The sequence below is a fragment of the Schistocerca americana genome, chromosome 2 (genome assembly GCF_021461395.2).
Source record: "Schistocerca americana isolate TAMUIC-IGC-003095 chromosome 2, iqSchAmer2.1, whole genome shotgun sequence".
NCBI lineage: Eukaryota > Metazoa > Arthropoda > Insecta > Orthoptera > Acrididae > Schistocerca > Schistocerca americana.
Window position 1 is genome coordinate 593,549,118 of NC_060120.1, and position 12,466 is coordinate 593,561,583.

Sequence of the window (12,466 nt, forward strand, 5' to 3'; positions counted from 1 at the left end):
CATACATTGGGCCACTGTAACATCCGAATGTCATACAAATCTGAAGATTTCACGATTCGACCAGTCGGTCGGCCAGACACCAACAATAACGCCCCTATCAAATCCTGTTAAGTGCTGCTGATACTGTTGTCTTACACGACGTCAGTCATTCATGGAGCGTATCAAATTATGTCTTTTGTCTCTTGGTGCACGTGCGGCTCAGTGCCGGGACTACGAATTAGCGGGTCCTGTGTTGGATCTCCGGTTAGTTCTAAGATTTTTTTCAGTCACTTATCACTTCTTTGACATCTGGCAATGATTGTTAATGTGAACAATGCTCATGTCGAGTTGCACTGCGGCTAGATGAGTCAGTTCCCAGGTCGAAAGGCAATCCTAACACCACCTGTAACATGGCCATGCTTAGCAAATCACTGTGACGTCCAAACCAACCTTCGACTTGATAACTGCTTTACTTTTTACCTCTAGCGGTATCATCATTTAGTATCATACGCTGATCATCAACAGGTCTATTCGGTAAAAATTTTTTGATCGTTTGCCCGATATACCCATTTACTATAACGTCACTTGCGTACTCTAAGGAGAGACGAATGAATAATCGCAGATTAATACGGGATTTAATTTCAGCCAGGGCAATTATACATCTGCACATGAGAAAAGCGCGTGTGTGTTTTCCAGTATCAGTATTGAAACCGATGGATGGTATCTGAAGCAGTATCGCAATTCGATTACCTCACTTACTGAAGCAAGTATGATGATGCTACGTATTAAACTACAAAAAAAAATGGAAGTGACATATCCTGGTAGCGATAGCACTGCACAGTTGACACAGTTCATCATCACACATACATTACGCAAAAATTTCATATCTAGTATAAGTCCTGCGGCTCTGCTAACGCGGCAGCCTGCAGCCCATAACAAGCAAATACGGCAGTTCTCCTAAATGTAACACTAACATAATTATTTACAGTGCGACGATCAGTATCATAAATGATAAAAAAACAAGATGGTACACGCACGCTTCTAATTGCTATTTGTGTTGCAATCGTGCCCTGTAACGACGTACGAGCCCGGAATGTGACATTACGCCACGGCCGGTCGCGTCAGCAATTACTTCTGCGCCAAATGTCGCGACAGGTAATTTTTCGCGCGCCGCCAGCTGCGGTACAAATGACGCCGTGGCCAATGGCCTGTGCGCGCCAGGCTCCAACCCGGCGGGGTGGCACATGTTTTTTCCCCTCCGCCGCTTTTTTCGTCTTTTTTTTTTTTTTACCTACCAGTACAGCTGCACGGCAGGTGACACTGGCCAACACGGCACAAATCTGATTTTCAATATTCACAGAAAATCCCTGCCGAATAATAATGAATTATTATTCTGAGCGAATGAAAACGGTTATTACCTTCCGGGAAAGTGCTTAGAAGCGCTACTGGCCGTTTGCACGCCATGTTTACCGTTTTCAGCGCGTAATAAATTATTGCTCATTTGTTCGTCGGAATGGTTCCTTTTATTAAAAGGTAGTTATCGATTTGCAGAATTTATTGGCAATCCAATATGCGCATTCTCTTACTCGCTCGGCTCTTTTTTTCTGGCTCTGGCTCTTCTTTTAATATTCAGGTATTGCTGCTAGCGTATTATTTGTAGACAAAGGGACACAGAATGGGATATTGGAATTGTGGAATGGTGCCTTCTGGAACGACCCCTCGAAACAACCTCGTTAACACGATATGCAAAAGGACAATAAGAAGGTATCACTTAACTGGGTACTAATTCAGTCTCTCTTGCTTGCAGTACGATGACTATGCTCGCACAGCAAGCACGGAGCTTACAGCAAAGACAGCCGGTGAAAATTCTGTCACAGAAAAACCGTTAAGGACAGCAAATCATGCCAAACAAGGTATCGCACGATGTAACAGCAAACTGCTTTGCCTAACACGTGATGAACACTCTGTATTGCAGGAAAATTCAAGTATCAATGGCCAAATCACGAGGAGACATAGGAGATGCAGGAAGATCAATATACATACAGAGATACTTGGGAAACGCGTATGCGGGAGCGGGCCTCGGCAAAGGTACGCGCTTCGTTGTTGCTGTGACCTTCAGTCCAGAGACTGGTTTGATGCAGCTCTCCATGCTACTCTATCCTGTGCAAGCTTCTTCATCTCCGAATAACTACTGCAACCCACATCCTTCTGGATCTGTTTAGTGTATTTATGCCTTGGTCTCTCTCTACGAATTTTACCCTCCACACTTCCCTCCAATACTAAATTGGTGATCTCTTGATGCCTCAGAACGTGTCCTACCAACCGATCCCTTATTTTAGTCAAGTTGTGCAAATAAATTCCTTTTCTCCCCAATTCTCATTAGTTACATGATCTACCCATCCAATCTTCAGCATTCTTCTGTACCACCACACTTTGAAAGCTTCTGTTCTCTTCCTGCTAAACTATTAATCGCCGATGTTCCACTTCCATACATGGATACACTCCATACAAATACTTTCAGAAAAGACTTCCTCCCTTACAATGTTATTTAAAATCCGTCTTGACTGTAAATTTTTTTTATTCATATGACCGGTTTCGGTTCATTCAGAACCATCTTCAGATCTGATATTTCAGTTACAGGAGTAACCCGTCCAAATCCAGCAACTTTCACATGCTACGTCAGATCTGACGTAGCATGTGTCCAAATCCAGCAACTTTCACATGCTACGTCAGATCTGACGTAGCATGTGGAAGTTGCTGGATTTGGACGGGTTACTCCTGTAACTGAAATATCAGATCTGAAGATGGTTCTGAATGAACCGAAACCGGTCATATGAATAAAAAATTTGCAATCAAGACGGATTTTAAGTAACATTATAAAATCACTGATTGCTGTTATCCCATAAGACATTATGTCCGTTTTTGCAAAATTCCTCCCTTACATTCATATAACTCGTGTTTCCTTCGTTGTCAGCGACATACGTTTTAACCACTTCTTGCAAATTAGTAACTTGTATATTTACCACAAGGGCATTTCATGCTGCAAAGTTTTGCACCCACGTTTAAAGCTAGTAAGAGTTGTGTAATACTCGTTTTTATTTTTATTTGTCTATTTACCTAGCAGACAGAGAAATGAATTGATGGAAATGATGTGGGTAACATAAAACGATAGCGTAGTGGCAGTTTACTTACCTCGTTATTGTATTATAAATTGCTTGACATACTATGAGATAATATAAATTGATAGAAACGAATGAGAACCTAAGTTTATTAATATGGTTAAACACGCCAGAGCCAGTTTAATAGATAAAATGAAGAGGCAGTGCGGACTAACAGTGACACAACAGCTGAGATACTAGAATTAAATTAAGTCTGGGATGACAGTTATGATTGCATGAGTCAAACTTCGCTAGTATAGTTGCCAGGGCTGCATTAGAACTACAGATTCAGTTTAGCAGTTTGTAATATTTTTAAAATTATTTTGTTTGTAGTGAGATTGCTGAGCGAAATAATTCTGGGAACATTGGTGAGAATATCTGCTTACAGGTTGCAAAACTGTGTGAAAAACGGTCGTACAGACCGTTCCACTTTTCGCCCAAGCAAATAGTGAGCTGTCGATGTAGTCGTGCGTTGAGTTTGCGCAGCCCAGTACGGAGTGGCATCGACGACTTTGGCAGGCGTCTGATAATGAGAGTATGTAGATGGAAAGAACCTATATCGCTTGACACAACAGGGTCTTTAACCAGTCTCAAATTATGCTGCAGTATCTCTACAGCACGATTTACAGTTCAATGGCCGCATAAATATAGCTGTAGTGTAGGGAGATGCCCAACTGGATTGTACTGGACGACTTGTAATGGAATGTAGCTCACTATGAAAGGGGTGGCTTGCTGAATCCTCGTTAGACCGAGTATTGGGCATTGCTCAGTCAGACATAATGTACAATGCCTGACAAAAGAAGTGAATCAGAAGTGACGTAGTCGGATATCAATATGAAACCGTATACATACGCACCATCGGCGGGTATATAACTGATTACAGATGGAATTCTCTGTAACTGGTACAACCACCACCAGAGTGAGTCAGCGTTTCAGTGTTTAGTACTGTCACCAAGCCTGACAGGCGGAAATACCGCGTATTCTTACGGTACAGTATCATCAGCACCTGCCACCGGATGCAGTACTAGACAAGTACTATCTCAGGGATTACCTCTCACCACGCACAACGCAGTGGCCGATGGCCTCCACTTAACGACCGTGAGCAGTGGCATTTGAGTAGAACTGTCAGTCCTAACAGACAAACAACACTGCGTGAAAATGATCACAGGTATCAATGTGGGCCGTACGACGACTGTATGGCGAAAGTTGGCGTTAATGAGCTATGGTAGAAGAAGACCGACTAGAGTGACTTTGGTGACAGCACGACATCGCCCGCAGAACCTGTCCTGGGCTCGTGGCCATGTCCGTTGAACTCGAGACGACTGCAAAACCGTGGCCTAGTCAGATGAGCCTCGATTTCAGAAGGTAAGAGCTGATGGTAGGGTTCGAGTGTGGCGCAGACCACAAGAAGCCATGACCCAAGTTGGCAACAGGGCAGTATGTAAGCTGGTGGTGGCTTCATAACTGCGTGGGCTGTGTTTACATGGAACAGACTGGACCTCTGATGTGACTGAACTGATCTTTCTACTACTTCTTGGAGAACATTTGCAGCCATTCATGGACTGCATGTTTTCAAATAACGAAGTGCCGTATCACCGGGCCACGACTGTTCACGATTAGTTTCAGGAATATTGTCGACATTTCGAGCGAATGATTTGGCCACCCAGATCGTCCGACATCAGTCCCACCGAGCATTTATGGGACATAATCGGGAGTACAGTTCGTCCACAAAAGTCAGCACCGGCAACACTTTCGCAATTATTGACGGTTATGAAGGTAGCATGACTCAGTATTGCTGCGGGGACTTCCAAGGACTTGTCGAGTCAATCCTACGTCGAGTCACTGCACTACGCGGCGTAAAAGGAGATCCGACAGGATATTAGGAGGTATCCCTTGAGTTTTGTCACCTCAGTATAATTGAAGTGGAATATATGAAAAGAGGCTGGCGGACGGGCTCTCGGCGCTTCAAGGCAGATGGTATTTGCTCCACGGAGTACACGCTATAGTAAGGCGGGTTGCAGCAACAGAGCAGTATAGCCCCTGCATGGGCTGAGGTTGCGTCCGCCCCTGGCCGACTACGGCCAGCTCAGGGGTTGCCGCAGTGTCAAAAAAAGAGCTCGCAGCGGAGCGCCACGCCACGACCCGCCCCCGGCAAGACAATAGCCGTCGGCCGGCCGCGCCCTTCCGCTGTGTCTCCGTAAAATGCCCCGACGCCACCTTAAATATTCATCCCCCATCAAAAAGCCGCCCCAGGGGCGCGTCCCACTCGTTCCGCAGGGGCGTGCCGGGCCCTTGTCCCTCTGTGAAACAACGCGGGGGTAGTCGGGGATGGACGAGGTCTGGGAGGAGCGGCGAACTCCCTCGCCAAACATGGCGGGGGCTGCCTCGCCCCACTGGCTCTCTGTGGTGCGCCCAGCCTAACACAAAGGAGACAGAGTAGTCATACACAACAGGCGACCGACAGCTCTACATCATGGGGACAAATACACACATCGTTATTCTGCAAGGTGTCCACACACGTATTGCCCATCAACAACTGCAACAATAGACTACAATAAAAATATCAGAAAAATCATTCAGTTGTCGCAGATTTATCTCTCCTTCACGTTATATCAAGCTTTTACAAACTGGCAGCATGTACATTTCGCAATCTACCTTACGGTGTATCATGGATGATATTTCTGGTACCATAATTATCCCCCCCCCCCACCCCCCGTCCATCTCTTAACCTGTTCCATTCAGGAATGGTGCAAGTGAAACCGACACTCACTAAGTTCCCATGTGAGCTCTAATGTCACTGATTTTCTCGTGATGATCGTTTCGTGAGACTTACGTGTCACGAAACAATATGGTGGCTCACTCTTCTCTGGCCGTTGTTTCTGTTGTTGTAGTGGTGTTCAGTGCGGAGTCTAGTTTAATGCTGTTCTACCGTCTAGTCGACCCTGTGAGAGAGGTTTCATATCCACGTCACTACAGCAACATGTCTCTACTGGAATTTCCGATAGCTGAGTCTGAGTCTCCCTGTTTAATTTTTGCATCTCACACTTCCGTCCTTTCGCACTCTAGATTTTAACAGTAACGCCCTTCCAGATGCACAACATCTCTCTTGCAGCGTGTACCACTGGGGCTTGCTGAACATCTCCATTTTCACGTGTTTGCTAAAGGAAGCCGCGCTAAAAGGCATCCCTCTTTCTTGGAACTTCTGTATTAATACTACATTTTGAGGGTCCCAGACTGACGACCGATCTACAGCGGTAGGATAAAAATATGGAAACACCACAAACACAACACAATACAAAAGATGCCTAATACGTTGCAGGAAACCCAGTCCCTTATGGTTTTTCAAAGGACTCTTCTATCATTCTTCCTGAAAAACAGTGGTAAGTTCAGGTAACAATGATGGAGGTGGACAGCGATCACGTACCCTTCAATGCATAGTAGACGACAAATGCTCAACATTACTGAGATCTGGTGACTGCGGTAGCCAGGGGAGATGCGACAATTCATCCTCGTCTTCACAAAACCAGTCCAGGACGATGCGCGCTGTGTGAACGTGAGCCCTATTGTCTTGGATGCCAGTTTCACCAATTACTACTATTATTATTATTATTATTATTATTATTATTATTACGTAGTATTCTGCATAGTGGCAGGTCCATGTCTTCGTACGGAGAATTTCTGATTCCACTGTTCCCTTCAGTCTGTTGTATCTCCCTCCATCTTTCATGTCGTCCAGATGTTGAATTCTTCTTCTTCCTCGTACTGCGTTTCCTCTGAGTTTCCCTTCGATGACATTAGATTAGATTAGTACTTGTTCCATAGATCATGAATACGACACTTCGTAATGATGTGGAATGTGTCAGGTTAATAAAAGGTGTCTATACAAGATATTACATTAGGCAAAATATTACATGACACTCAATTTATTTATTTATTTATTGTGGAGGTTGGGAAATTACCCACTTACTATATCCAAAAATTCATCTAATGAGTAGAAGGAGTTGCCATTAAGAAATTCTTTTAATTTCCTTTTAAATGCTATATGACTATCTGTCAGACTTTTGACGCTATTAGGTAAGTGACCAAAGACTTTTGTGGCAGCATAATTTACCCCCTTCTGAGCCAAAGTTAGATTTAACCTTGAGTAGTGAAGATCATCCTTTCTCCTAGTGTTGTAGCCATGTATACTGCTATTACTTTTGAATTCGTTCAGATTGTTAATAACAAATTTCATAAGTGAATATATATATATATATATATATATATATATATATATATATATATTGTGAGGCTACAGTGAAGATTTCTAGTTTTTTAAATCAGTGCCTGCAGGATTATCTTGGATGAGCTCCAGCAATTATTCTGATTACACGCTTTTGTGCAATGAACACTCTTTTACTCAATGATGAGTTACCCCAGAATATGATGCCATACGAAAGCAGAGAAAGAAAATAATTTATTCAGATGTATATCGCCAAAATTTGCAATGACCCTAATAGCATAAGTAGCTGAACTCAAACGTTTCAGCAGATCCTCAGTGTGTTTTTTCCAGTTCAACCCCTCATCAATGCATACAACTAGAAATTTTGAATAATCTACCTTAGCTACCGATTTCTGATCGAAGTCTATATTTATAGATTGGGTCATTCCATTTACTGTGTGGAACTGTATATACTGTCTTTTGTTAAAGTTTAATGAGAGCCCATTTGCAGAGAACCACTTAATGATTTTCTGAAAAACATCGTTTACAATTTCACCAGTTAATTCTTGTCTGTCGGGTGTGATAGCTATACTTGTATCATCGGCAAAAAGTACCAGCGTGTATGAGTCCCTCGTGTCTAAGTACATGTCCAATCCAGTTGGCCTTTCTCTAAAAAACTGTATGCAGAATACTTCTCTTCTCTCCTACTCTTCGCAGCACATCGTCATTTTTTATGCGATCTGTCCACTTGATCTTTTCCATTCTCCTCTAGCACCATATTTCAAAGCTCTCTAAGTATTATTTCTCCTTCTTTCTCACGGTCCATGTCTCTGCTCCATACAGTGCAATGCTCCAAATGTAGCATTGTATCAGTTTTTTCCTCAATGTCAAACTCAACTTGCTGGTCAGGAGAGTCCTCTTCTTGTTGAAAGCAGCTTTGGCCAGGGCGACTCTTGCTCGGATTTCGTTGGTGCATCCTTTGTGATAAAACTTCCCAGGTACTTGAACTGATTCACATTTTCCAATTCCTGATTGTCAACAGTTATCTTCAAGTGTTTCTCACGTTTTGATATACGCATCACTTTTGATTTTTCAATGTTGATTTCCATGTCGTATTTTCTTCCCGTTTCCACCAAATTGTTCATCATGTGTTGCAGCTGTCTCTGATTTTTGGCGAGCACTACCAAGTCGTCTGCATACTTGATGGTGTTGATGAGACATCCTCCTACTTTGAAATTTCCGCATCCTTTCAGCACTTCTCTCGCCAGCATTTCTCCATACAGGTTGGAGAGACTTGGCGACAGACAACATCCTTGTCTCACTCCCCTTCCTATTTCCACACTGTTCGTTTCTCCATAGTTCAGTCGTACCTTTACCCTATGTCCCAGGTACAAGTTCCTTATAAGTCTCCGATCACCAGATGTTGTACCATGGGACGCACCAGAAGACCCACAATTGTAACGTAATCCTTGGCAGTAATGCGACCTTGCAGAGTAGTCATGGGGCCCATGCAGTATCACTATACGGCTGCCCAAATCATCGCTGAGCCCCTGCCGTGTCTCACTCTTCGGACGTAAACGCGGCCAGAAGTTGGAAAAAGTGTGAAACAAGATTCATTCGACCAAATGGCTTTCTTCCATTGCTCCATAGTCCAGCTTCTGCGGTTCGGTATCACGTTGTCCCTGACACGGGCATTTGTGTCACTGATGAGTGGTTTTTGAGTTCCAACCCGTCCCGCAATCCACAGCTTATGGAGCTCCTATTGTGTTGGTTTAGGGCTGACACGGTTCGCCAGTGCGACATTCAATGCTGATTTTCGAGCGCGTTGTGATTTAACGGATGACGTTTTTCCGCTTTCCCCGTATGCGGTATATATCTTCGATACTGCGCTTCTCGAAACACTGAATACTTCTGCTATCTTGCTTGCGGGAGCACCCGCCATACGATTCCCGTTACTGTCAGGAATTCTTCCTTGGTTAGAGGACTGGACCGGTTTCCTTTTACATTTTATTGATGTGTAAGTCGTAACATTTATTTTTGATCTCGGTCAACTGCAGGGCTCCGCACCAATCATAGATACTCTACAAGTCTTCCCGTATTTTGCTACGATCCTCGGGCGCTGCACGTTTCCTATGGACAATAGCCATTTCTGCGCTCAGGTAGAAAAAAGTACAAAATTTCTATGAACTTTAAAACATATCCGCCTTTTTCGCGGCAACAGAGGTTATCTATATACCTTTATTATTAAGCTTGTGATGATGTAATCTCGCGCATTCTGACAAAGGTATCTACATCTACATCTACATCCATACTCCGCAAGCCACCTGACGGTGTGTGGCGGAGGTAGTTATGAGAGGGAAAGGAAAGTTTTTCAGGGAGATGGGTTTGTTTCACGCAGGCCATATTTTCGAATCAAAGACGGCCTTCATTTCGTTCCCGACGAAGTCGGGCATAAATATTTGCACAGGCCGATGGAGGACTTCAACAATATGTAGTGTACGATTATTTATCTGAGTCACTATAAACGAACAACAAAGAATACTCGACAGACTCTCCCCCGTTAGAACGTGCTAAAGTCAAGGCTCGCGGAAAAAGTGGCTGGCGGGAGGACCGCTACGCTGGATCGCCACCTGTCTGCGTGCTGCATACAGTGGGGAGAGGGGGGGGGGAATTCGGACGGCAGGCGGAATCCACTTAGCGCGATGAATGCGCTCCGGGGTTCGGGTGTGGGGTAACCGATCGCTCTGCGAACTTACACCCCCGTCCCCAGGGCTATGAGTCTCTTTACTCCATCACTTTTTCCCTCGAATGGAATAACGAGAGCACGAGGTTGATTAAAAAAGGACAGAAAGAACAGAGCGAAGTATTCGAGGTAGGTGCACAGTTTCGACGTTATTTCGCCTGATCGCGGCCGATGTTCCACAAATAAAACTGATAGGTGGCGCTGCTTTCACAAGGAATTGTTTCTTTTTTGTGTATTTGTGCGTGTGTCTGTTTGTTTATCTTGTGTGTGTGTGTCTGTCTGTGTGTGTGTGTGTGTGAGAGAGAGAGAGAGAGAGACAGAGAGAGAGAGAGACAGTCTGTTTTTAACTCTAGAGCATCAGACGCACCCTGTAAACTGTACTTGACCAACAAGTTGTCGACAGTAATTTTTTCGCAGCAGACACGTACGCCATATCTCCACGGAAATTAGCTTACGGATATTTGTTCAGAAAATATTACAGTTTATGTTTTCTCTCTAGCAACGCCTAAAGTCTGACATTTATTTTTCTTTTCTTTCTTTACTGAATGAACTAGGAGGAGAGCCATGTGAGGGCAATCTTTGTTCTTTCTAAAAACAGCATTCGACTGTCACAAATACATCAGCTGCGCCAATACATTTTCCGATACCGGTCGCTATTTGGATACTGTGCGTTGCGACTACATACGTTGGCATCGACGACACAGAAGAGTTAATATTCATTCGAAACAACGCCCGTTTTTCTGTTCTTCGAATATTTTCTGTTCTGCTCTGGCTTGCGAATAATATTATTACTACCGTTGGACATAATATGCCACTGCTGCAACGCAAGCGGACGATACATAAATATACACAGGTAAAAACTCAGAACATTGTATTTGTACTAAAACACTCTTCCAACGGCCGTCACGAGTAATTTCGCATAACAAAGCCATTTTCCCTGAAAGCACGGAAGGTTTGGACAATATAACATATTCCGTACACCAGTGTGTTCGGTAGAAACAATTTTATCCTTATAACATTTTTGTTTGCTTTCACTTACACTCCACGTGTCAGAGTTTAACCAGCAGAAGCCACAACAGAAAATTACGTATTATATATTTGACGATAGCAAATACTTTTATCTGTATAGCTGCAGCGATGATAGGATTTTATTTGCAGTCTCTTGTTTGTTCTCACCCTTCCCTTTTGCTTCTTCGCACTTTCATGTTCTTTTTTCTATAATTTGTAGTAAATATTAGCTCGTAACCTCCTGAAAAGGTTCTGCTTCATGTCAAGCGAAGCACTGTTCACATAGAAGGGTGAGAAGGGGGGAAAAAAAATTACCACTTCGTGCACTGAGACAGATCTGCAGGCCTACTTGGTGGCCTTCAAAGAGAATTGATGATAATTTAATATTCCGGGGATTTCCGAAAATCCCTGGAGTAAAAATATACGTATATAACTAAAAACAGCAGTTTCACGGGTCGTGCGAAACCCACACCTTTCCTACACCGTCCGCTGTTGGCAGCCGTGGTGTGGTACAAAAAACAGCGGGGAAGCGCTGCGCAGTAGGGGAAGTCCCGGATTATCCGCTGCAATAAATCTGCGGGACGGCGATTTTTGATGTGCAGTATGAGACCGCGCCTGCTGCCTCCGTAATTGGTCGCAGAGCACAGTTACCTGTGCGCAGGGCTGCAAACATTCCGCAGGCACGCCGTTAACGCGCTGAAGCCGCTTTGATGCGCACAAAAACACCAGCTTAAGCCCTGGAATTTCTGCACCTTGTTTACCCTCTCTGTGTTCCTCTTCGTCTGCTTCGCGTTCCTGCGATTCGTCCGAGCTACCGAGAAGGGATCGATATGATCAGTTCGTCCATTGTTTAAATTTTTTTGTCGCTAAAACGGACACCATTATTTTTAATTTTATCAACTGGTTAAAAAATTATTTCATATCTGTTTTAAGCTGACCATGAAAAATTTATATAGTAGGTATAATAAGAGTGTCCAAGAAATGTTTCTTATGGTATTGAATTTACAATTGAAGATATGAATGATATTTATTTTTTACTGCCATGGCGATATCAACAGTGATGTAGCGTTTATACAGTGAAAAAGATTGTTGGATACAAATAGAGAAATTTAACTTCAGTAGTATAGAATAAAGCAAGTACCAGCGATGTGGTTTTTTGAATGTATAATTTTTTTCCTCGGTCTTCTGAGTCGTTTAATACAAGCCGCCACAACATTAAGAGTATCACTTATAGCCAACGTTCTTTATTTGTTGCATATATTCTAACCTCTGCCTTACTGTACAGGTTTTGCACTCTACAGCTCCTTTACTATCGTCGATGTTATTCCCTGATGTGTTAACCTGTGTCCTATCATCTTTTAGTCCGTGTTCTCCACA